General features: G+C 33.4%; 1 long non-coding RNA gene across 1 annotated transcript in view; it reads left to right on the top strand.

Annotated features, from left to right (window-relative positions):
• LOC140639380 (uncharacterized) overlaps positions 1-11,040 on the top strand; it is a 32,415-nt gene extending 21,375 nt beyond the window's left edge. The window contains exon 3 of the long non-coding RNA XR_012036110.1: positions 10,842-11,040. This is a non-coding gene — a long non-coding RNA (uncharacterized lncRNA). The remainder of the gene's footprint in view (positions 1-10,841) is intronic.
• Positions 11,041-27,093: the final 16,053 nt, after the last annotated feature.

Here is a 27,093-nt window from a genome sequence, read left to right as displayed (position 1 = left end):
TACATATCCTAACTATCATTTTATACTACTACATTTTAAACATCAGAAATGCACATCCTATGGAAGAAACTTAAAGTGATAACCGCTGAGAATTACCATGACTTCTGTCTCATGAATACTCCTGGACATGTATTCATTTCATAGGATTGCCTCCCTAATAAATGGCTACTTTCCTCTTCCCCTATTTTTTTTTTGCCTGAGTGTGCATCAAAACTCCTCTAAATAACTCTGCAACCAACATGAGATCAATATATGTGTACTAATATTTTCATCATGTTTTGTGAATCTTAATTAAAAATATGTACACATTTGATTATGCAATCATAGTTCTGTTAAGTGGTATTACTGCCAAGAATTATAATCCATGTGCAATTCAATTTTAGATTTTATTCCTAAAAACATTTTAGTTATATTTATAATGATCTGTATATGCAATATAATTTCAATCAAAATCACAATATATTTCATGAAACTAACAAGGTGATTCTGATATTTTTATAAGGATCAAAAGTAAGAAGAAAGCAGACCTAAGAATTACATAGTCAGTCAAAATGAGCAAATTGTTGATAGAGGAATCCTTACAGGATATACCGATATTATAAAGATCCTAGTAAGAAAATGTGGTATTGGCCACAAAGCAATAAAATAGTAAATAATCTAAAACCAAATCCTTTCATATTTGTAAATTTGATTCAACAGAGAATCCATTGTAGATTAGAAAGAAATGACAAATTATTCAATATATTTTATTGGGTAAATTGGTTATCCATAAAGAAAAAATGAATTTGAAACTCTCTATATTTTGTCTCTTTAGATGGATACAAGAAGTAAATTTGGAAGACAATTTTAATGTTTATAAGAAAATATAAAATTTTAATCACAAAATTATCATAAAAATATCAACCAGAGGGATCCCTGGATGGCGCAGCGGTTTGGCGCCTGCCTTTGGCCCAGGGCGCGATCCTGGAGACCCGGGATCGAATCCCACATCGGGCTCCCAGTGCATGGAGGCTGCTTCTCCCTCTGCCTGTGTCTCTGCCTCTCTCTCTCTGTGTGACTATCATAAATAAATAAAAATTAAAAAAAAAATATCAACCAGAGCAATAGCAGCTAAACAATTTCCAGAGCTCACACAGAACACAAAGATATTTAAGCTCCAGCCAGCCAAAGCTAGAAGTGGAGATTCTTGTTGATCACCTGAGACATTCAACAAAGTAAGCACACACATAGATTGCACATTAGTAGCAGAGCTAAACCATCACAGAAGTAAAGCTAGGGCAGGGACAGGTCTGGAGTAGTTTTACTCTAGAGGTAATTTTTGCTAAGCATCACCATTTGCACCCATATTTTATTATTCTGTATATACTCAAAGGAAGCCATATGCACATTTCTGGAGTTCTTTTCCTACATAACTTCCTCTTTTGGGGAACACAGTCTCATAACATCCAGCCCCCTGAGCCAACTTTAACTGTGAGCTCAGTTTCCCCACCTCAACCAGCACCATCACCCTGGAATTCCCCTCCACTGTAGTCCCAAGTGTGCTCCTAGGAAGAAAATCGAGCAGCCACTGGGCTCATCTCAAATGCCATCTTTCTCTCAGAGATAACAGTTCTTCACAGACTATTATCCAAAGCCCTAAAACTTTTGTTTCACATACTTCATACAGTTTTCCAACTGTGTCTGGTGATAGAGAAAACAATTTTTGTATAATAATGATTTCCGCAGAAGGAAAAGTAAGGTGAGGAATGGAGTTTTAGGTAACCAATCTAGTAATAGTCATTTGATGATGAGTTTATGAATGTATTTTTATTTTCAAAACTCCTATATCATAAACACACACATATATATGCACATACATTTTTTATTAAATATTACAAAATGTGAAAGACTGTTTACCACATATGAGAGAGGTAACATTGATTTGACAGTCTAATGAAAGTTGAGCTGATGCATAGGACTACTTTCATGACCTACTTTAAGGTCAGAGTTTCAAGATTGGCCAGTAGAATGCACAGAAAGAGTTTAGAGAAAGATAGCTACAGGCTTCTGCCCCTGAGAAATAGGGCTAATGTTTGTGCTTTTGCAAATTTATGAAAGACTAAGCCATGAAGAGATTTGTAAAGGGAATCAATCAAACTTGAATTTTGACATAGGAGTTTGACATGCGCATAAGACTTCAAAGTAGAGATATAGTAGAGATATTTTGAGTGAGGTTGGGGTAAAGTATTAATTTGGAAGTATTTGTGCATGAATGTGATTTAAATCTAAATATCTAGATAAAATCATCTAAGGAATAAGAATAATTACAGAGAAAATGATGTAGTCAGAGCTCTTGGACATATCCCATACAGACAGACCTTCTGTAGGGTGAGGAGTTAGGAAAACAAAAACAAAACCAAAAAACTGAAGAGCAGAGGGTCATATAGAAGAAAAAACTAGCAGAATACGGTACAATGGAAGTTTGAAGACAGAAAAGAAGTTGCTAATCAGTTATCTCAGAAAATAGGTAATAAGGAAAGATGAGGAAACTAAATAAACTAGACTCCATTCTATGCTACTCATTTTGGCAAAAAACAAAACAAAACAAAAACCTGAAACAACAAACCTATTTAAATGTGGTAATAGAACCAGTAAGACAAGACAAAAATGTAGTGTTTTGGAAACCACATAATTTATTATGTATATTAGAATTTAATTTTGTAAACGTAATAATTTATCACTGATGGTGCTTGAATTTATTTATTTATCATCTGAAGCTTTGTATAACCCAATTATTCATAGAGACAGGTTCCATGCATTATTATTACATAACTTTTCCATTGTAATGTGACTTTGTAAAATGGAGCCGGTCATTCAGATTGTCAACTTACTCACCAGCATAAAATCTATTTCCCTTGGTAGTGCTAATAATAACACAATAGTTCTTCTTGGTAGACAGATTGTGCAAGTCATTTACTTCTGTCTCTATTAAAGAAGGCTACAACAACTGTTATCTCCCACCTGAAATATCCTAAAGAAAAAGTTTCAATTTTAAAGGTTAAAGCAACATTCCATCCTTTTATCTACACGCAGACATTGTTCACACTCTCAAGAGCCTTTTTATTTTGGTTTACTGGAACAATGAATAAAAAATTTATGAATTTACAAATAAACTTCAGTTCTTTAAGTGGTCAACCTACATGCCTACTTGAAATGTTCACCATAAAGGACAATAAAAGAGCTTTGATCTAAGCAAGCAGAAATTCTCTTTTTAGCACTTTTTCTGTTTTAAAAGCTTCTTAAAGATGTTATCTTACAAAGACTTAAATAGCAAAAGGGAAGAGTGATATACAAGACTGTGAGCTCCTGGGACGCCTGGATGGCTCAGTGATTAAGCATCTACCTTTGGCTCAGGGTGTGGTCCTGGGGTCCCCAGATTGAGTCCTACATCCGGCTTCCTTCGAGAAGCCTGCTTTCCCTCTGCCTATGTCTCTGCCTCTCTTTTTGTGTCTCTCATGAATAAATAAATAAAATCTTAAAAAAAAAAAAACAAAAAACACAAGATTGTGAGCTCCTGAAAGAAAAATAAGTAAGAAGACAGGACAGCCTAGGTAACTAGAAACAAAAGCTCAGATTCTCTAGCCTGACTAGTGAAGGTCTTTCTCAGTCAAAGCCAGGAGGAGATGACGTTTCTTCAAATGTGCAGACCCCAGTGCAAAGCTACAAACAGCATGAATATTTCGAAAACATGACACAATCATATGGACAAAATAAATCTCTATGTATCAAGCCTAAGTAATTATAGATCTAGAAATCATTGACAAAGAATTCAAAGTGTATCAAGCTCAGTGATTTCCAAGAGAATATTGTTTAAAATACCAAATAAAATTGGAAAAATGACTTATGAGCAAAATGAGAATATCGATAAAGAGAAACAATTAAAAAGAACCAAGTAGAAATTCTGTTTTATCTTGTATGAAATGACAACCAAAAGAGAACGAGGATGACTATATTTATCAGACAAAATAGACTTTAAGTTAAAAATTCTCACAAAAGAAAAGAAGGCTATTACATAGATAAGAAAGAGCCAACTCATCAGGAATATAATAATCATAACAATCATAAGTATGTATCCAAGCACCAAGTATGCAAGGCAAACATTCACCTATCTAAAGGGAGAAATAGATAACAGTAATAGTAAGAGACTATTACCCTATTTTCAACAGTAGATAGCACATTCAGGAAGAAAATCAGTATAGGACAGCGAACTCAAACAACACCATAGTCCAAAAGGACCTAATAGATATATACAGAATATTCTACCCAACAGCAGCAGAATGCACACCCTTCTCAAGTGCATATGAAACATTCTCTGATAAATCACGTTACTTTACAAAATAAGTCGAAATAAATAAAATTATTATTTATTTATTTATTTATTTATTTATTTATTCGAAATAAATTTAAGATGATTGAAATACCAAGCATCTTTTCTGACCACAATGGAATGAAACTAGGCATCAATACCAGAAGGAAAATTGGAAAAGTCACCAGTATATGGAAATTAAACAGCACACTTTTCAGCAACAATTTTGTTAATGCAGTTCTGCCAGAGTCTTGATTTTATCCCCCCAAGATCTGTATTAGTTTTTTGACTTGTAGAACTGTGAGATAATACATTTGTTTTAAACCACCAAATCTGTGACAATTTTTTTTTACAGCAGGAATAGGAAACTAGTATAGTTACTACTCATTTATTGCCACATTCCCAGGTTATAGAAAATTTCTCTAGTGAACCTGGTATACTATCTCACTGTAGTCAGAAGTCTTCACCATGTAAAAACTGAGAAAGCTCCCACAATTTATTAGGTTCCATCATAGAAGAATAGGATATTTTATTTCAGAGTTTTACTGGGAAAATGGTATGTTCTTTTTTTAAGAGCTTTAATTTCACTTATATTTTTACTCAATCACTATAGGACATTGTAGCTAGTGAAAAAAAATAGAACTTTGTCTTGAAAATTTATCATTGCCCAATGTCTTTCTTGATGATGTCCTTCATGGGTCTATGTCAAAATGTAGAATCACTACAAAATAATGTATGGAACAACATGCTTTAGAAAATCAACAGGCAGTTTAAAAGAATGAGACAAATAGGAAACCACTGCAATCTTCTTACTGCATGGGAGACTTTTCCATTGCTAGGCTCCTGCAAGTTGGACAACTTCTCTCTGGCTCCTGTAGTACCTGGTAGCCAACAGCATCAGTTCTATATTGGCTTGCTGGTAACAAGGTTTCCTTCACTATTAGAAAGTAGAGCACTCCTATGAAAACATCCACAAGTAAAAATGGCATTAAGCAAAGAAGCAGTTACCACTAATTTATACAGAAAAAAATTTGAACATTCTCAGATCCCCAAAAATAACCTCTGTTAGGCTTTTCTGATACTTTAGGACACATCTTACTAACAGATACACAAAATAAATTGAGATAAAGCCAGGTGCTCATAGACACAGTCCAAAACTATGACAGCTTGATGCTGAGATACTGTGTGGTTCCTGGAGAATGAGCTTAGATAGGCCCCTCTCATTGCTCAGGGTATATGTTGCCTCTCTACTGGCTCACTACAAAACAAACATTGACCTTTATTTTTGCTTTACCCTTTTTTCATAAAAGCAAAATCCTCTTTGGATTTCTTTAGGTTAGCAAAAAAAAAAAAATACTAATGAAAGCCTTTTGCAAATGTGAAGTGGCATAACATGAACTTTCAAAAAGTAGGGAAGAGCTGTGTAGAGAGTACTATTTTCTACTATCTTGGGACATTACTAATAGTTCAATATAAGGCATGACATCTACTGGTTAAAGGTTTTTAAAAAGAGTCTAAAGAGAAAAACATGAAGGCATTGAAAATGTAGAGGGGGAAAAAGATCAAAGAACAGTGGAAAAGAAAAGTTTAGTTGTAGAAGAAAAAAAATAACTGCACTTCTAATTAAGAGTTGATATCAAGTTGACACTATGCAGGATGCTTGCACAATTGAAAATAATCGAAAATCTATGCATGCTTTTTCTTTTTATTACATATTTTAGACATGTGGAGAATCACCTGACATACTTTCAAACAGTGTAATAAACTAGCTTTTGCTGTGTATAGATTCTTCATTCCCATTAAGGTGGGATATTTGAAATAAATATTTCCTATCAATAAGAAATAGAAATGTTTATAAACCAAATTTTTTGTAAATTCAGAGGAGAGGACATTTCTTATTAAATGTACATTTTACATTCATATTTTAGGAAAGTACTCAATTTATCACTGCCACATACATCTTTTGAAGGCTAAGAGTCATAATTTTTATGTTTACTTTTACAACTACATTACAGCAAGGAACAATGTAAGAGATTATTAGAAAAAAAGTGTTCTTCAAGGCGGAAGAAATAATATATTGTATGATTTGCAAAGTTTTGATCTAAGTAAAGTCTAGACATTTTTTTCTTCCATCGTTACTTTCAACTATGATCATTAAGTCTCTATTTCCTGATCTGCAAAATGCATCTGGATGATCTCACAGGTTATTAGTCACTCTCTCATATTATTTCTTAAAAAAAAACACAATTATGCTAGAAAACCCAGTTTTACTGTGGATGTAATCCTATGCAATCTACTCCCTTCAGGCATACCCGGGTTGGTTTCTTACAGTAGCTGTAGTGAAAAGAGAGCATTGGCCATTCTTTCACTTCTCCGCTTACCCCAGTGCCTAGCAAAGGAAGAGGGTAGGTATCCTGATCTTATTCTGAGAAATAGTCTTTCCCTGTGTTTTGAAGATTCTCACTACTCTGGTATTGAGGCTGAGATGAGTAATAGAAGAGGCAGATAACTTCATTTATAATCTGTTTATTTTGCTTTGGTAACAATTTATCTATGTTTTCACTCCTGCTTATTTTGCTTATGTCTCCTACTAGTGGCCTCAGCCCATAATGTTCATGAATGTCTAGCAAATATGTTTAGCTTTACTCTGTTCCTTCTTTCTATGGGGAGCTCTTTATAAAGGAGCAGCTCTAAATATGGCTTCAGGAGTAGTCCATCATACGCCATCTCTAGGTAGTGTGCCACCCTTACTGGTGCAGCAGAACCTTGGGCAGTCCCCTGAGCAATCTCTAACCTTCATGGCCCAAAATAGAGGCAAAGGAAACACTAAGTAGCTCTCACTGCTTTCTTTTCAGAGATGCCACTGATTCTTCTTGTTTCTCTGCTTCAAGCTGCTATCTCAAGCTACACTGCCTTAAAAAAACAAACAAACAAAACACACTAAACCCTGAGTCCAAGAACATGTGTCAGTTCACCCAAAGAGCTCCTTTATAGTAGCATGAGAAAGATTCAGAGATTCAATGCTCAGTTATCTTCCAGTAAGAAAATGAGATACTAGTCTTGTACCTTACAGAAATCTCCAATTTCTGTCTCTAAGGTGAATTTTTACCTATACATTTTTACTCTGCTTTGTGAGGAAAGAATCTCATTTATTCTTCAAATAGGCAGGGTAACTAAAACCATTCTATTTCTCATTTGTGGTAATCTAGGACTTCCTCTCTCTAGTTACCGTCCCTGATATTTTGATTATATACTGTAGCGGGGAGTGGGATAGAGTAGAAGAGTGAGGAGAAAAAGAGTTCACTGTGAAAAACATGGTTTAATCTTGTTTTTAAGCACTGGAAGATAGTGTGTGGTTCTATTTATGAATGGGCTTTTAAAAAATATATGGCATCAAGTATTAATTGCTTATGACTGTGGACTTTAGTGCTATTTTGCAGGGCATTAGAAAAATTCTCCACTCAGTATCCTGTCATATACATATCCTTTCAACCTATGCTAGGCTAAATGTTTTTTTGTTTGTTTGTTTTATTTATTTATTTTTTAATGTGTGACTTCTGTTGTCTCTCATCCCTATGCTGTTTTTCCTGTCTTGGGGGAGTTGTAACTTCACTTTACAGTTTTTCTGGCCAATTTAGAATTATTAGCCCTTCCAATTTTCTTATATTTCACACAAAAATTAATTAATAAATATTCTCTGGTATACCTTCACAATGTCCAGAAACTGGAGATTTTTGGCCTGGAATACTGGTCCTGCACTGGTTTAAGCTATCTTTAATTCTCTTCTGAATTATTGCAATAGCCTCCTAATCAGCCTGATTGCTGAAACTCTAGCTTTCCATCCTTCAGCCAATTCTCTACAAAGCAGATAGATTAATTCTTTTAAAAGGTAAATCTCATATTTTACTTCATTAATGTATTCTCAAAATCCTCCAGGGATTTCCCATGTAATTTGGAGTGAATCTAAGACCACAGAGTCTGTCTCTCTGCCCTACTTACTTCTTTGCTGTTCTTAAATGGTTGGCACATTCTAGCTTCAGGCCGTTTGCACTAATTCATCTTTTGGCTTGGAGTTATATCTGCACAGATATGTACACGACCCATTCCCTCAATAGCCTCCAATATCACCATCAATATGAAACCACTCCTGCCTGATTCCCTTACTTAAAATTTTAATTCTACCTTATCATGTTCATTCCTAGCCTTTATCACTATTTTATTGTTTTCTATATGCCTGATTATCTCAGGACCCTTTATTTACTTAGCAAAAGGAATATTACTTATTAATGGCTGATTAATAAAGAATCACCAAATATCAGTGGCATCTAACAATTCAATTTTCTTTTTTATGCATCTGTGGTCAGCTGTAAGTGGGCTTTTTTGACTACTTTTGGTTGTCACTTTTGGCCTACTGTGAGTTTTACTTCTGTAATCCATGTTGGAGAAGCAACTTGGAAGCTACTTGGAAGAAATTTTCTTTGCAATGACAAGTGACCGAAGAGATTATATTTTCTAAGAGTTGTGCATACTGACTGCAGACATACATTTTGAGCACCTATTTGCATTATACCTGCTAATATCCCATTGTCCAAATTAACTTTGTGTGACTTTTGTAGGCCAAATTCAAGGATGGGGAGATGCATATGGAGCTGCATATACTCTGCCTATGGAGACAGAAAAATGCAATTTTTAAATTAATTATGAATATATCACAAGTATGCAGATAGAACTTAACCAACCACAATAGGTGAAAATATTTAGATCTCATAATTATAAAAGTATTCTACCTTCTATTATACTTATCCAACTTTATACAATTAAATCAGACAAATATAAAAAAAATCAAGTTTCTACTAAAGTTTCTAATGAGACTTCCTTCTCACTCTGGCACTGGTACTTGCTGTCAAAGGATACATGAGATATAGAAAAGTGAAAGAAAAGACAGAAGAAAGTCTTCAACAAGCAAGTTAGTTAAGCAGAGATTCAAAGGAATAAAAATACAAAGGTTTTCAAATAGTATCTAATTTCTCCTTTAGTCTCACTTCCCAAACAACTCAGTCCAAAACTGTTAAAGATCGAATGGCAGAGGCTTTGTAGGAGCACCAGTGTAGGGGAAGAATGTCTGTGTGGGAGAGGAAGACCATATGTTAAGATTGCTTTTGAGAATATTCCATCCTGGCTTTTTATTTCTATTTTCCTTACTATTTCTTATCCATGTTATTTGACTTGATGACAATATATTTCCTGATAAACCTGTTTGTTGCACCTTATCATTTCATACATTTTCTGATTCATCATTTTGCTTTTTGCTTTAATGTTATTCTTTCTCTGTGTGTTTATCTAGTCTATATGGAAGCCTAGGTGACCCCTACTTTAGGAAGTCCCATGATATCTGAATATATTCGCAAAGATGGAATTTTTTGTTGTTGTTGTTGTTCTCAGTGTTCTGAATGTAAACAGCCAACCTCATGATGTGAAAACCTCATAATATGAGACCATATTAAATCCTCCTATGAAAATATTTCATTAATTTAGCTAGTATCTGTCCTACAAGGCAACTCAATTGGAGGATGATTATGTAGGCTGCTGGCCTGATTCAGAGGTGACTGTTTTTAGGTCCAACAATGTTTCCTAGTCTAATCATTAAGTTATAGTAAAATAACTTGGTACAAATTGCATTATCCATTCATAAAGAATCCCTCATGAGAGGGCTAGCCATGCCAGACAGTCCAAAGCTTCTAAAGTAGACAGAGTAAACTATCAGGTATTTTCACTTCAGAACCTTAACATATAGACACTCCATCATACAATTCTCTAAGACTGAACTATTCCCTATTTCTGCTATTCCCTCATGACTCTTTCTGTACATATTTTACATGAGAGAGAAATCACAGCTATACCTCTCTTGAATGTATTAGTTTAAACTCATCCTTTGTCTTTTATTTTTAGTATATGCCCTAAATATACTTGAACTATTAAACATGAAGACACATTAATATGTGAGAACAAAAAATAGTTACCTTTGACCATAGGTCATACAAAGAGATTATAAGTTTATTATTTAAAGGTACTTGATACTGATAACAGAACTTTATTATATTCTAATTTTAGAGGAGTATAGGAAAAGTACTGAAGAGGATATGCAAGGATGTTAATTTCAACTTGGTTTCTGTCTCCAAAGAATCATTGTTTTAGGGTTTAGGGGCATTTTAAGCCTTTTTGTCCAATTTTGTAAGTTTTATAATAAGGATCAAATAGGATAAGTCATTTACCCTAGAGTAGTAAGTTCATTGTCTTGAATTCCAGACTTTATACTACACTACTTGTGTCATTAAATAGTTGCATTTTTTCTTTTTTTTTTTTTTTTAGTTGCATTTTTTCATATGGTTCATAATTCCTGATCTTTAGCTTATAAGATAAAATTAAATTAATTTTGATTGTGTTCTTAAAATATATGATTCTATGACATTAATTTGTTTACCTAATACTTCTCTAGGCCCCCACTGGACATATTTTCATTTGGAATATCCTTTAATTCCTTTCTACTCATATGGAGAATAAAATAACTTTAAAGTACACTGAAAACAGCCTAGAATCCATCCCAACATAGCTGGTATTGCTCTACTGCCAGTCTTCTACATGACACTTACGGAGATTTGCTGTACTTGAAATCTTCGAAGAGTGCATAAAGCACATCACTGCTTAAAGTTTTATATAAATAAATCCTTATTGATTTTGCTGTGTAATAGAGTACCTCATTTGTGTCTTTGGTTGCTTTATTTATTCCTTTCCCCTTTATCAATTTTCTGAGAGAAAAACATTTCCAATCTGGGCTGGAAATCTCTCCAGTTACATGCCTAATCCCTATCACTTTTCTTTAGGTTCACTATAATATTCTTACATTTGTCTTACCAAATATCATTCATAACACCTAGAATATAGTAGCTTTTGGAGTAGTTGTTGAATAAATTCATGTTTTAGAGGATTTTTATCTTAATAGTTTGAAGTGAAGCAAGTAGCAATCTCAATTCTCCCACATATTCACCATTATCCTCATATTAGTAAGACCAAACATTTATTTTTTTATAATTTTTTGAGACCAGGGATTTTAAACTGTAATAAAGTTTTCTAGAACACCAAAATAAAACTGTCTCTTAAATTGTCTCCCTCACATCCTTAGTAGCTCTAGAATTTATATACAGGAAGAGCTTAATGGTAGAACTCTGTGTGCTCAAGGAAAATGATAAGGTAAGGGTGGGCTGGAGGTTTACTTTAGAAATAGGTTTTCTATAGCAACAGTGACAGATGACTCAGAAAAATGCAGATATCTGAGGAAATGACAGGAGAAAATATGATGTTGGGAAACAAAAGGTAATATTTTAGGAGAAATAATTTCACAGAGACAGAGAGACATTAGAAGTCTTGTTTTAACAAAAGAAATTAGTTTCTTCCATCTTGGAAAAATATGAGGCAGGCCTAATTCTAAACTTTGGAAGGTTTACACAAGACTACAAAAAGAGGGCAGCTCCTGTGGCCCAGCGGTCTACTGCCTTCAGCCCAGGGCGTCATCCTGAAGACCTGGGATCTAGTCGCACATCCGGCCCCCTGCATGGAATCTGCTTCTCCCTCTGCCTGTGTCTCTGCCTCTCTCTCTCTCTCTCTCTCTCTGTGTGTGTGTGTGTCTCATAAATAAATAAATAAATAAATAAATAAATAAATAAATAAAATATTTAAAAAAGACTACAAAAAGAGATTCACATATCACATATCCAGATATATGAATGTACAAATGTTATAAATATATAAATGTTATATAGTATTAAATATGTTCTATTCTTGTCCCTTGATAAAGTTACCTGACATTTTATGTAATAGTATGTTACCTAGATTTATTTACTGAACCCTTCTATTTTCATGGAAACAGGGAAGGCATAACCATTTCCTAACCCTGGCCTATACTCTGTCTTACGTTGTCCCATAGGAATCTCACACCCATGTATGTGGACATAGCCCACATAAACTCCATCCAAACCTCCACTATTTGAGCGTCAAGGGTACCCAGATGAGCTTTAATTATGAACTTTGGGAAGGTAAATCTGTGGAAGACAACTGAGAAGATGTTAGGCATTGAGCTGAAATAAAATGAAAATATTGGGAATATTCTCTTGCCCATATCCAAACAGTGGAAGAGCTAGAAATTATAGATTAAGAAGTTTAGAGGGCAGCCCAGGTATCTCAGCGGTTTAGCGCCACCTTCAGCCCAGGGAGTAATCCTGGAGTCCCGGGATCGAGTCCCACGTCGGGCTCCGGCACGGAGCCTGCTTCTCCCTCTGCCTGTGTCTCTGCCTCTCTCTCTCTCTCTCTCTCTCTCTCTCTCTCTCTCTGTGTGTGTCTCATGAATAAATAAATAAAATCTTAAAAAAAAAAGCTTAGATATTCTGGTCAAGATACAACCTGATTCGGAGAGACGAATGTGCAAATGTTAACGCATTCAGTATAATTTGGGAAAAATCATTTTTTGTGACTTTAATATACAAGTAAGTTGATACCACATATGAGGTGCTCCTGATTATGTCATTTTTTCCTCATATTTTTATCAATCAACGATCACACTTATTTTGAATTAAATATAAGTGATGACTATTAAATAATTTTCTGAAATAATATATCTGAAGTGTTGCAATAAAATCATCTTGATTGCCTATAAATGTCCAGTTAAAAAGTTATTCTTATTTTATTAAAAAATCCTTAAAATAAGGTTAAGTATCATTAAATATTTTCCATTTTTATGGGAATATAGTTAACTTTTAAGCTCTAAAAATACACATTAATTTAAAAACTTTACATAGAAAAGTCACTGTTGTAGATGCATCCACAAGATACATCGTGACAAGTTATAATGCAAACACAAATTCTTGGTTCATTTTTTTATACATTTGTATAGATAATAGCACAGCATGAAGAATCAGAGTTGAATTCCTATCTACAAGTGGACACATTATATCTGTGTGATATTGGGCAAGTATCAATAACAATACATCAATAACAATACATCAATAACAAGGATAACAAAGGATCAGAGAAAATCTCTAGAATCTATATGAGTCTATATATGAGATTGTTAACTAGTTTTCACAGTCCATTTTCTTCTTCTCTATACATTTGTTCCAAAGGACATGATTAGACTATATTTAATATGCCGCACCCATCAGAATAAACAGAGAGCCCCCTGTGAGAAACAACATAGCTTGGACACTGGCTGCCTAACTTGCTTACATCAAGCCCCATGCTCCCTGTGCTCTGGTAGGACTGCCCTTCTTGGTCCAGCCTATCTCAGTCCCCAGCATGACAGGCCTCTCCCCTAGAAAACCAACACAAACCACTGTCCACCACACCACATATCTTGATCAGAGAGTTCCACAGGGCCTCAGTTCTGATGAAGTTGATGTCAGGTCTCATTTCACTAGTGTACCTAGTTAAAACTCACCACATTCAGGCCAGGGACCAAACACTATCCACAGTAGACAAGTAGAACCTCTGCAGGTGACTGGCCTGAATGACAGAGAAGCCACAATACAACAGCAGAGCAAAGGGAGCACACACCAGAGACACTCCCTGAAGTGCCAGGTCCTGGGTACTACATGACTTAATCATAATATCATTACTGTCAGGAGCAGGAGCTATAACTGGCTTTTCTAACACAGAGAAGGCAGAGACTTAGACAAAATGCTGACAGAGGAATGTATCCCAAGTGAAAGAATAAGATAAGACCACAGACAGAGATCTACGTAAAACAGATTTAAGTAACATAACTGATGGAGAATTAAAGCAAGAATCATAAGGATATTCACTGGGCTTGAGAAAAGAAGCTATCAATAAGACCCTTACTACACAGATAAAAGAGTTATAATTGATCAGAGATGAAGAATACAACCAACAAGATTGGTAACAGGCTTGATGTAATGAACAACAGGCTAGAAGAAGCAGGGGAATTAATTCATAACCTAGAAGAGAAAATAATGGAAAACAATGAAGTTGCACAAAATAAATAAATAAATAAATAAAGACTCATGTAACATGAGAATACACTAAGGGAACTCAGTGACTGCATCAAGCATAATAACATTAGTATTATAGGAGTCTCAGAAGAAGAAAGAGAAGTGAACAGAAAATTTACCTGAAGAAATAATACCTAAAAGCTTGTAGTTAATTATTGTAATTAAATTTATAAAATATAGTTATTAAGAAAAAATCTTAAGCAGAAAGATAAAAGTCAGTAATTTATAAGTATATAAGTTGAGAAACATCCATGACCAGCAGGATGTTTCTCAACAGAAAGTTGGCAAGCCAGTAGAGAGTGACATGATATATTCAATGTGCTGAATAGGAAAAATATGCAGCCAACTATGCACTATCCAGCGAGGCAATCATTCAGAATAGGAGAGATAAAGAGTTTCCCAGACAAACAAAGCTAAAGGAACTCATGACCACTAATCTAACCCTGCAAGAAATAGTAAAGAGGACTCTGAGTACAAAGTAAAGACCAAAAGTGACAAGGATAACAAAGGATCAGAGAAAATCTCTAGAAACAATAACAAAACAAGTAATTAAATGGCTATATATATATATATATATATATATATATATATAATTACTTTGAATGTAAATAGACTAAACTCACCAATCAAAAGATGTGTTAGAATAGATTTTAAAAATGAGACCCATCTATGTGCTGCCTATAAGAGACTCATTGTAGACCTAAAGACACCTGAAGATTGAAATTAAGGGGGAAAGAGAACCATTTATCATACAAATAGTTGTCAAATAAAAGCTGGAGTAACAATTCTTATGTTGGACAAACTAGACTTTAAAACAAAGACTAACAAGAGATAAAAAAGGGTATTATATAATCATAAAGAGAACAATCCAATAAGAAGATACAACAATTTTAAATATTTATGCACCCAACATGGGAACACCCAAATATTTAAAACCATCAATAACAAACATGAAGGAATGTTGACAATAACATAATAATGGTAGGAGGACTTCAACAGCCCACTTACACCAATGGACATGTCATTTAAACAGAAAAGCAAGAAGGAAACATTGGCTTTGAATGACAAATTGAATCACAACAACTTACAGATGTATTCAGAACATTCCATCCTAAAAAAAAAAAAAAAAAAAAAAAAAAAAAAAGGTACAATGCACATTCTTTTCAAGGGCACATGAAACATTCTCCAGAATAGATCACATATTAGGTCACAAAACAGGCCTCAACAAATACAAAAAGACTGAGATCATACCACAAAGCTGACCACACAGCTATAGAACTATAAGTTAACCACAAGAAAAAAAATTCGAAAGACCACCAAATACGGAGATGAAACAACATGCTACTACAAGAAGGAAGTATATAGCAATACAGGCCTGCCTCAAGAAGCAAGAAAACTTTCAAATACATAACCTAACTATACACCTAAAGGAACTAGAAAAAGAACAACAAATGAAGTCTAAAGCTAGCAAAAAGAAGGAAATCATAAAGATTAGAGCAGAAATAACATAAAAACTAAAAACAAACAAACCAAACAACAACAAAAACAAAACCAATGAAATCAGGAAATCGTTCTTAGAAAAAAATAATATTTCATGCTCATGAATTGAAAGAGTTAATAAGATTAAAATGTCCAATACAAAGTCAAAGCAATCTACACATTTAATGCAATTCCTATCAAAATACCACCAGCATTTTTCACAGAGCTACAACAAACCATTCTAAAATTTAGACCCACAAAAGACCCTGAAATACCCAAAGTAATCTTGAAAAAAAAAAAAAAAAAGAAAGAAAAGAAAAACTGTAGGCCTCACAATTCTGGACTTCAAGTTATACTACAAATCAATATGGCACAAAATAGACACATAGGTCAACAGAACAGAATAGAAAACCAAGAAAGGAATCCACAACTATATGGTCAATTAATCTTTGATAACCCAGGAAAGTATATCCAATGTGAAAAGACAGTCTCTTCAATAAATGGTGCTGGGAGACTTGGACAGCAACATGCAGAAGAATGAAACTGCATCACTGTCTTATACACACAAATAAATTCAAAATGGATGAAAGACCTAAATGTGAGGTGGGAAATCCTCAAAATCTTAAAGGGGAACATAGGCAGTAATCTTTTTGACATAGGCCATAGCAACTCTTTGTAGATATGCATCCTGAGGCAAGCAAGGGAAGTGAAAGCAAAAATGAACTATTGGCACTTCATCAAAATAAAAAGCTCCTGAATAGTGAAGGAAACAATAAAAAAAATAAAAAAAAAAAAAATAAATGGAAACCTATAGAAAGGGAAAAGATATTTGCAAATGACATCTGACAAAAGGGTACTTATCCAAAATCTACAAAAAGTTAATCAAATCCAATACTCAAAAAATGAACAATCTAGTTAAGAAATGATTAGAAGACACATATAGACATTTTTCCAAAGAAGACATCCAGATGGCTGGGAGACATATGAAAAGATCCTCAGGGAAATACAAATCAAAACTGCAATGACATGCTACCTCACACCGTCAGAATGCCTAATATTAATAACACAGGAAACAACAGATTTTGGTAAAGGTGTGGAGAAAGGGGAACCCTCTTAAACTGTTGGTAGGGATGCAAACTGGTGCAGCAACTCTGGAAAACAGTATGGAGGCTACTGAAAAAGTTACAAATGGAACTACCCTATGATCTAGCAATTGCACTACTAGGTATTTACCCAAAGGATACAAAAATACTGATTTTAATGGATACATGCATCCCTGATTTTTATAGCAGGATTATCAACAAATAGTGAAATTATTGATAAAGAAGAGGTGGTGTGTATATATATATATATATATATATATATATATATATATAATATTACTCAGCCACCAAAAAGAATGAAATCTTACCATTTGTACTGATGTGGATGGAGCTAGAAAATATTATGCTAGGTGAAATAAGTCAGAGAAAGACATATACTATATGATTTCACTTATATGTGGAATTTAGGAAACAAAACAGAAGATATGAAAAAAAAAAAAAAAAGACAGAGAGAGAGGCAAACCAGGAAACAGACTCATCTGTCTTCAGCTTGGGTCATGATCTCAGGGCCATGGGATCCAGCCCCACCTGGGGCTCCCTACTCGGTGGATAGTCTGCTTCACTCTCTCCCTCTGCCCTTCCCCCTGCCAGATTGTGCTCTCTCTCTCTCTCTCTCTCTCTCTCTTTCTCTCTCACCCTCTCTCAAATGGATAAATTCAATCTTTAAAAAAATAACTTTTGACACCTGCAATTGAGTATCAATTGATAGCAAGATCTGGGTCATCAATATTTACTATATTAGAATATTTCCATCAAAATAAGGAGTTTAAAGGTTTGATCTGTTGATTCTAACTGCATTGGAGAAAAGGAGGAAAGAATAGTACACTATTCTTTCAAAGAATATATTTCAAAATATTTTCTTTGAAAATATTCAAAGAAATTTACCAAATTTCTTTGCCAGAAAGCAATAATCTGAAGTACTACTTCAAAATAAGTGTGTCTATGTGTAAGGTAGGATGCTTTATAAATGCAAACTATCAATGATATTTTTTTTTCAATCACCAATGCCAGTGTCAGTATTGAATTACCCTTTTAAAATCTGTATGGAAAAGTTATTTATGAAATTTTTATTTCATAAAGAGATGACCAAAAATTGTGAAGTAAAACATCCTAAGAAGGTGCTATCTGGCAGTTAATTAGTGAACATATTGTTTTGTTACTCTGAATTCTGTGATTTGTTGGTATTTTCAACTTAGTATATTTGTTGTGATTTCTTTTAGCATTTTAACTAAATATTATTTTTAACCACTATATATCATTGGTAATTTTGTATTCCTTTCCTTAATGTCGACCCACCAAAATTACATCATCTTCAGGCCTCCACAAAATCTGTATTTATTCCTCTCTATGCTTGGATATGAAAGAATGAGAACTAAAGAAACATGATAAAGTGTAAAATCATGCCCAAGACTAAGTTTGAAACTCATTTAGCTCATTTATTAGCTGACAAGTGATGTAACCTCTTTATGCCTGAATTCCCTCCTCTAACACTGAGAACAACAAAAATTTACCTTATCAAGCTGTTGTAAAGATTATATGAAATGATTAGGAGTGCCTAGCATATAATAATATTTTCTGGAATTTCAGGGTTAAATTTTAACAGGAATTCTCTGCAGCATATTTATTACTGTGAACTAGGATATATTTTAGAAATCTCTCTTATATATTAAATATCTAACAAAGGAAGTAATAAAAAGAGAGAATATAAAGATAATACAGTATTTTTTTCTGGAGTTCTGAGAAATCTGAAAAGAGATATTATGCACTGTTTTCCACATTTGCTTGCATGTTCTTACAGCCAGTAGAAATCCTCAGAAGATAGGATTGAATTTCAAATATTTTGGTGGAAAAATGCAAACAATTAACTTCAAATGACAATAGAATGCACTAAGACATCAATGCTACATTCTATTTTGTTAAATACAGTTATTGTTACATATTTTTTATTTTAATTGCGTACCATGCCTGAGATTACCTTCAATGTTCATGTCTCTGTTCTAGCATAATAAGTTTGCTATTTCAAATACTGATATTACATGGAATTAAAATCATATATTGGAACTGGGCAATAGCATTGAGATGTAGGCAATACATTAAGATACAAAATAATCTTATTTTGAATAATCACAAACAAATTATGAATTGTTTTTTAGAGTAGGAAAAGGTGGACTTTAAGGGAAAAATGTTAAAACTATACAAATAAATAATTCAACTGACCTTCTAATTTTTTTCAAATTTGTTTATGTGTTTGTTTTAGGCAGCGAGGGAAAAGAGCCTGATGTGGGGCTTGATCTCACCACCCTGAAAACACGACACTGACATCACTACCTGAACCGAAACTAAGAGTCAAAAGCTTAACCAACTATATCACCCAGGCACCCCAATGTTCTAATTTTGGAATATATATTATTCTTAAAAGTTTACTTCAAATAAATTGAAAGCTATTACATAAAACTAGATTACTATCTCAATGACATTAATTGAGCAAATTAGAACAACTTGATTATTGATATAAAAGTATCAGATTTATAATTCACAAAAGTGTTATCTTCAAAACTGTATTTTTATTCTAGATACTTTTACAAACAGTATGATTGTAATATTTTTTAAAGATTTAATTATTTGATTGAGAGAGAGCAAAAGCAGGGGTAGAGACAGAGGGAGAAGGAGAAGCAGACTCCCTTTGAGCAGGGAGTCCCATGTGGGGCTCAATCTCAGGCCCCTGGGATCATGACCTGATTCAAAGTCAGACACAACCAACTGAGCCACCAAGGCTCCCCTGAATTATAATATTATAAAAATAATGTTAATAAATAAGCAAAAATTAGCTAAGATATAAAAATTAAGGTCAATTGATATTTTGATTAAATATATATCTTTCTTTTTATAGAAATATTTTCTGGAGAGTAGAACCCCTAAATATGCAAGACTCCTAAATCTGATATGACACAATGTGCCCTCAGGATTGGAATTCTAGTCATCCTTTGTAATGGCCCTCTTCCCATTACTTTATTGCCTTTCTTTAACTAGAAACTAATTATTTGAGAAACATGCCAATATTGATAAAACATAATTTCACAGTGTAAAATTAATTCTAATATTTTATTCTGGACTGCATTTATTTACAATAATTTTCAAAATTTTACTCCTTATCAAAATTCTTTATATAAAATTAAACATATGGAAAATGTAAAATTTGTAAAATATAAAATTCCATATATATGTATGATGTATGTGTGTATATATGTGTAAATATCCCATATATATATATATATTTCTGCACCATACGATATTTGAATAACATTTTTTTAAATTCCCAGAATATCCATGATATGTTTACAATGAATGTAACTTGAACTATCATTCCTTTTTTTCTCAATGGAAAAATAAGAAGAAATAAAAACTAAATCTTTTTCTCTTTTGACATAATAAAAATGGAAATATATTGCTATCTCTAATACACTCGGATAAGATTAAATGTTCTTTAGAAAGCATCTATAATAGTTTCTTGCAACCAGTGTTTTTGTGTAAAATTAAAATCATCATCAAGTTTACAAACGTCATTGTCATTTCATTACACTTTCTTTCAGCTTTGGATTAAAATTGTAGAGTTGATGGCAAGTGTGAGGCTTTAAGACAATTTTTGCAGAAAAATGTCTTTCATTTGTTAATTATCATAAATTCTCAAATAAAGATCTAATGAACTTAAATTACTTTGTAACTAAAATCCTTATAATAATAACTTTGTTATATTGTTCTTTTTTAAAGATCACTGAAAAATTCTGGCTCATAGTTTTCCTTTTCGTACTTTAATTTCCGATGTTAGAGATGTAATTTATATGCCCAAACTGACAATGTATGTGATTTATATCCTTTCTAAAATTACTTATCATGTATTACCTCAATAATTTGGTATAATTACGCATATTCTAAGTGTTCTATGATGCAGAAAATAATTTTAAATATACTTACAGAAATTATCAGTAATGTTGGGAAAGCAACTATTTATAAATAATACTAGATTTTTAGTTTGTTTAGAATTTTTTAACCATCAAATCATAAGTTAGAAGTTTTATTTCACTGTTTTTTTTCTTCCCTTAGCTTTTTCTTTCTTTTATCAAAGCTATTTTTAGCACTACTGTGTGACCAGCACTCTGACATACATTCTTTGTCCTCCATCTATTCACAATCATGGGATGGACAAATGTATAAAATAATCAGGATTCATACATAAATCCATAAAGCATAATTAGAACAGGATCTAATTACAAGTCTGTAAATGATGTGCCTCTCTTTTTTTTTAGATATAAAGACGGGGCACGAATAATATTGCAGTGAATTTGGAATGATAAGCAGTATCTTATGCATGGGAGAATGGCATCTAGAACTAGGTATACACATGAAAATTGCAAAGCTTCATATGGAAATTATAAAGATCAAATGTCAAATAAATATAAAAATACTGTATTCCTTGCATCTTCATGATATGATTAGGAGGAATGATTATAGCTAATTAATATTGAATTTACCCACTTAACCTTCCTGTTTTCATTTTGCCCATTTGACATCTGCATGTAGTTATTCACAAATTTGTCACTTTCCAAGGCTGAATCCAACCTGGCACACTTTGACCAACCTCATGGTGTGACTGCACAATAACAGAAGGGATAAAAAGAAGGAGAAACATTCAGTATATTTTGTAGAGGATTCATGCTTTTGGTAATATTTAATAAAGCAGATTGTTAATCTTTCTCTGAGCACTGAAATAAAATTGAAGGAAAGACTGTTTTATTGAAAGGAGATAGCAAGTTTTGTCATCAAGGAGTCCTAAGTTTGTAGCAAGGCTTTTTCCTAGCTACTTTCCAATTTTGCTACTTTGGATAAGTTTTGAAACAGCAGGATTCTGATTTTTCTTTATGGAATTAAGAAAGCAACTCACACAACTGTTGAGAGTATTATATGAGATATCATTATAATAACTAAAACTGATATGAGAAATGAATGATTCTAAATGTTGTATATAGTGCAGGACATATTCTAGGCATCCAACATATTTTTATTGCACTTTATTTCCTAACATATATTAGAAAAAAAATCAACATTATCAATGTAAAAATATTAGAAAAAATGAATGAAAAAAAAAAAAAGAAAAAATGAATGAAAAAAGTTCACTGTTTTTGTGGCAGAATAATGCCACACTTAACTGTTTTACTTTATTTTTTGAGAGAGAGAGAGAGTAGGGGAGGGAGACAGGGAGACAGAGAGGGAGGGAGGGAAATAATCTTACGCAGCTCCACACCCAGTGAGGAGTCCTTTACAGGGCTGGATCTCAGGATTCTGAGATCATGACCTGAGGAGAAATCAAGAATTGAACACTTAACCAACTGAGTCGTTCAGGCACCCAATGATTAACTTTTTGTTCAGATAGTCTGGTATTCCCTCAGGCATTCTTTGGTCTAAAATATCTGCACTGTATATCATTGCTCCCCTCAGCTCCTGTTTTTGCATGAATGTCAAGATGGAAAAGAACAAAAAAAGAGAGAGAGGTAAATCAAGAAACATATTCTTAACTATCAAAAACAAACTGGTGGTTACCAGAGGGGAGGAAGGTGGAAGGATGGATTAAATAGATGAAGAAGATTAAGGAGTGAATTTCCTGTGAGGAGCTCCTGGTCTTATATGGAAATGTTGAATCACTATACTGTACCCCTGAAACAAATATAACACTGTATGTTAACTAACTGGAATTTAAATTAAAACTTAAAAAGAAAGATAGAAAGAACAGTATATCTCTAATATGTGCCTGTGATTTTATTACTTATTTGAATTTATATGTATTTAAGTCAAATTAGGTATTCAAACATATTGAAATTATCTGAAAATCTTAGTCTTTTTTTTTTCTGGTATTGATTCTAAAGCTTAATGTGGCTAAATGATCCGTGGAAATGGCATATTTGCCACAAAAATATTACTATACTAAATACCAACATCTTAAATACCTTATGGCAAGCCTCAAAGAAAGGTAACATAAACTGTTTTTAAAAAGGCATAATTAAATATAATGTTAATACAAGCATTCAAGGAGCTTTTAATCTTTTCTTAAGGAAAAGAATAGCCTAGATAGAGGAAAATTTATTTGATTTTCAAAAATAATTGTGTAAGTATGCTTACATAATGCATCCATTATCACTGTCGAGGGTAGAAGGAAGATTGGACCATCATTTTGATATTTCTCACACCTTATTTTGTAGGAAATCAGAGTTTACAAAATATAATGATTAATCATATTTAAATATTGTTTTCATAAACAATCATGGTAATGATAGTTGACATTTATTTGTCACTTGTAATATACCTAACTCTAGGCTAAACATTTTACATGACTTATCTCAGTTAACTCTGCCAAATAGTGGGAGGCAAATCTCTAGTATTATGCTTATTTTATACAATAGGAAACTGAAAAGTAATTGTCTTAACTAAGATGGCTAATAAAGATTTGCAATTCAAAAAAGATAGTATAGAAAAGTTTAATTGGAGAATTTCTTAGCTGTGTTATGTATTAACAATTGACATTCTGACTTTGTATAGAAAGAAAAGAACCAGTTTTGTAGACAAATAAGTATATGAATGGGCCCAATTTACACGTGCTTGTTTATCCTACAATATTCCAAACTGGTTTCTTGACCTCATGATTTCGTAAAACCAACTTGGCAATAAGCATATTCTTTTCCTGTTAATTTTATATATTAACTGATTTGCAATGCAGAGTCATATTAACTGATTTGCAATGCAGAGTCATTCAATCATGTAAAAGTATTTACTGTATATTTTAAATTAAATACTGACAAAATCCCTTCCTCTATGAGAACAGTATGCTGTTTGAAGTGGACTAGATGAAGTGGTGCTAATTAAGCCTCTGGCATTCACCGTCACTTCACTGTTTTTCACTTATCCAAACAACGTTCTGCAAAGGGAATTGAGTATTTTAAGATTGATGAGTAGAAGTATCATTCAAAAGCATGAGCATTTCATTACAATGAAATTTTAATATAAATTTTAAGTTACCATCATTAATCAGACTATTTTACAAGGTTTTGCCCTTTTTTGTGCAAAAGCATAAATAGATTTTAAACAGAGTAGTAACTCATTAAGCTAAAACTATTACCTTTGTAAAAAGAGAGGCAAAAGTTATTTGTAAAGTAATAGCCTGTGTTCTTACTTTTAGGATTGTATAACATTAGAAAGAGAGCACATGAGACTCTTTACCCATGTATGGGTGTGTTTAGTATATACACAGCATAGAGATCCTATAAACTATTTAAACAGTAAGTAGTATGGCCAACTATGCACGTTATAGATTTAACACAGAGAAGTTATTTTCAGACTGTGACAAAATTATTTTAGATATAATCGAAACCTCTTGGAAAATGACATGATACTGAAAATGAAGTTTTCGTAGCTTTATTGTCTGGTGTGTGATTTTAAATTAGCTAATTAGTGAGATCTTTTAACTATTGGTTCTGAACCAAATGAAAATAGATAAAGGAGTCCAGAGTAGTAGATCAGATGCAGAGATGCACAAAATATATCTTCTTATAAATGAGCATAAAGCATCCTTGTCTTTGCCCTGCAGGGCATAGGATTTTGAAAGTCAAGCCTGGGCTGTGTTTCAGCCCTTAGCGCACCTAAATAAGATGCTTGGTGTAGGGTAAAGTGGCACAAAATATGTGACTGCCCTGCTTTGTCCTAAGGCCAACATGGGCCTTCTACTATTCTCTACCCCTTGATAAATGAACTTTTGATACTACAACTGTCACAAAAAGAGCAGTTAGGAAAATGCAAGCTTTCCCAGCAGTGTAGAGAAGCCAGTACCACTGAAAGCAAGAGTGGAGATAATAACAAATTCTGTTTTAGGAAGGCAGATCCTAGTGAATGAAATAGAGGAGTCTGAAACTCAGAGGTCAATGTATTTCAGGTTTACTACAGTTACAAACATTTCTCTAACCTGAGGAGGATGTGGAGAAAAGTTAAGGTAGGTTACAATCTTTCAATATTGTTCCTTAAAGGGAAGTGAAACTAATTATTCCTCTGTGGAAAACAAAAACAAAAACAAAACCCAATAAAACACTTAAGTATCCCTCTACCAGGAATAAGAACATGGAAATAGAGAATGAAAAGATTTGCCTTAAAAAATGGTTAAAATTTCAAGTATATATCTTTTAATTAAATAGAAGAAATGTATTATCATCACTACTATAGATAATTAGTTTAAAATAAGCTATCTGGGGATGCCTGGGTGGTTCAGTCAGTTAAGCATCTGCCTTCAGCTCAAGTCATGATCTTAGGATCATGGTATTGAGCCCCTCTCACCAGCTCAGCAGAGAATCTGCTTCTCCCTCTCCTTTTGCCCAGTCCCAGTTCATACTCTCTCTCTCTCTCTCTCTCTCAAATAAATACATACAATCTTTAAAGAATAAAAATAAGGGAAGGGAGAAGAAATGTGTGGGAAATATCAGAAAGGGAGACAGAACGTAAAGACTGCTAACTCTGGGAAACGAACTAGGGGTGGTAGAAGGGGAGGAGGGCGGGGGGTGGAAGTGAATGGGTGACGGGCACTGGGTATTCTGTATGTTAGTAAATTGAACACCAATAAATAAAAAAAAAAAAAAAAAAGATTCCACGAAAAAAAAAATAAATAAAATAAATAAATAAGTTATTTGAAAAAAGGATAAAGTGCCAGGATATAGTGAAGCACTCTATAGGTACATCATTATTGACAAATAATTTTAGAGAAAGGATAGTGACCTTTTATTGATATATGTGGTAGTTAATAAATAATTCTTAAGTATTCATTGTAAACTGCAAACTCCTAATTCTGGCGTGTATTCAATAAAATTTTCTTAACATTGCATAAACATTGCATAACATTGCATAACAGTGCATAAACATTGTATTGTGTTTTTTGCTAGTCCTATGTAATTTACAGATATTATTTATGGCCTATGTTTCCAAAGAGCTTATATGCAAATATGGGGAGACAAACAAGTTGATAATTACCAGAGGATGTCTTAAGTGTTTTGTTGGAAATAAATCAGTGTAAAGGAGAATATAAGTGGAGCATTCAAGAGAGACTTGGTAGTTCAGGTAGGTTTCTAGAGGAGATGATAACTATTGTGAGTTGTGAAGACCAAGTGGAAATTAGCCAGACGAAATAAGAAGGGCTAGAAAAAGAGCTATCATGGATATATGCAGACTGAGATAGGAAAAAGCTGATAATATGAGAACATAAAGTATTTCAGAATACCTCAAGGTAAAGTGGGGAAGAGACAGTGATAAGGGATAAAGCTTGAGAGGGTAGATTTGGTATAAAAGTATATTAATTTTCTATTTATCCTGTAATAATTATCAGAAATTTAGCAGTATAAATAACACAAAGTCACTATGTCACAGTTCTATAGGTCAGAAGTTTGGGTTGACTTGACTGTTTTCTCTGCTCTGGGTTTTATGAGCCCATACCAAGGAGTTGACCTTCTGGGCTCCTATCAAGAGGTTCTGGTAAGAATCTGCTTCTAAGGTCATTCTGGTTGGCAAAATCCAGTTAATCATGATTCTGAGACTGAAATATCATTTCTTTGCTGTCTGCCACACTTTATTCCTCTATACTGCTTACATTCCTTCCCAAATTTTCCTCATCAGCAATGGAAGGTTCAGTTCCTCCAAGCTTTGAATCTAATTTTCTCCTCCTAACCCCTTTCATCTACATATCTCTCCTGTTCTCTCTTCTTCTGTTAAAAGTTCATGTAATTAGATTGGGGACACCATGATAATCCAGGATAACCTCACTATTTTAAGGTTAGCTGAATGGTAACCTATTCTCTTCACACCCATAGCTAGATTAGTGTTTGACTAAATAACCAGAGGATGATCTTGGAGGGAGGGATATATTTGCTAACTGGACCAGAAGGTCATTTTTTTAAATTAGCTTCATCTTAAAGGAAAATAATTCTGATAAAATATTATAGGTGCAGAAGTAACAAAACCAACTTTACATTTTAGAAAGATCACTAGGACAGCAGTGTACAGTTTGAAATATTAGGGGACAGGGACT

The sequence above is a fragment of the Canis lupus genome, chromosome 9 (genome assembly GCF_048164855.1).
Source record: "Canis lupus baileyi chromosome 9, mCanLup2.hap1, whole genome shotgun sequence".
NCBI lineage: Eukaryota > Metazoa > Chordata > Mammalia > Carnivora > Canidae > Canis > Canis lupus.
This window is presented reverse-complemented; position numbering and strand designations above follow the sequence as displayed.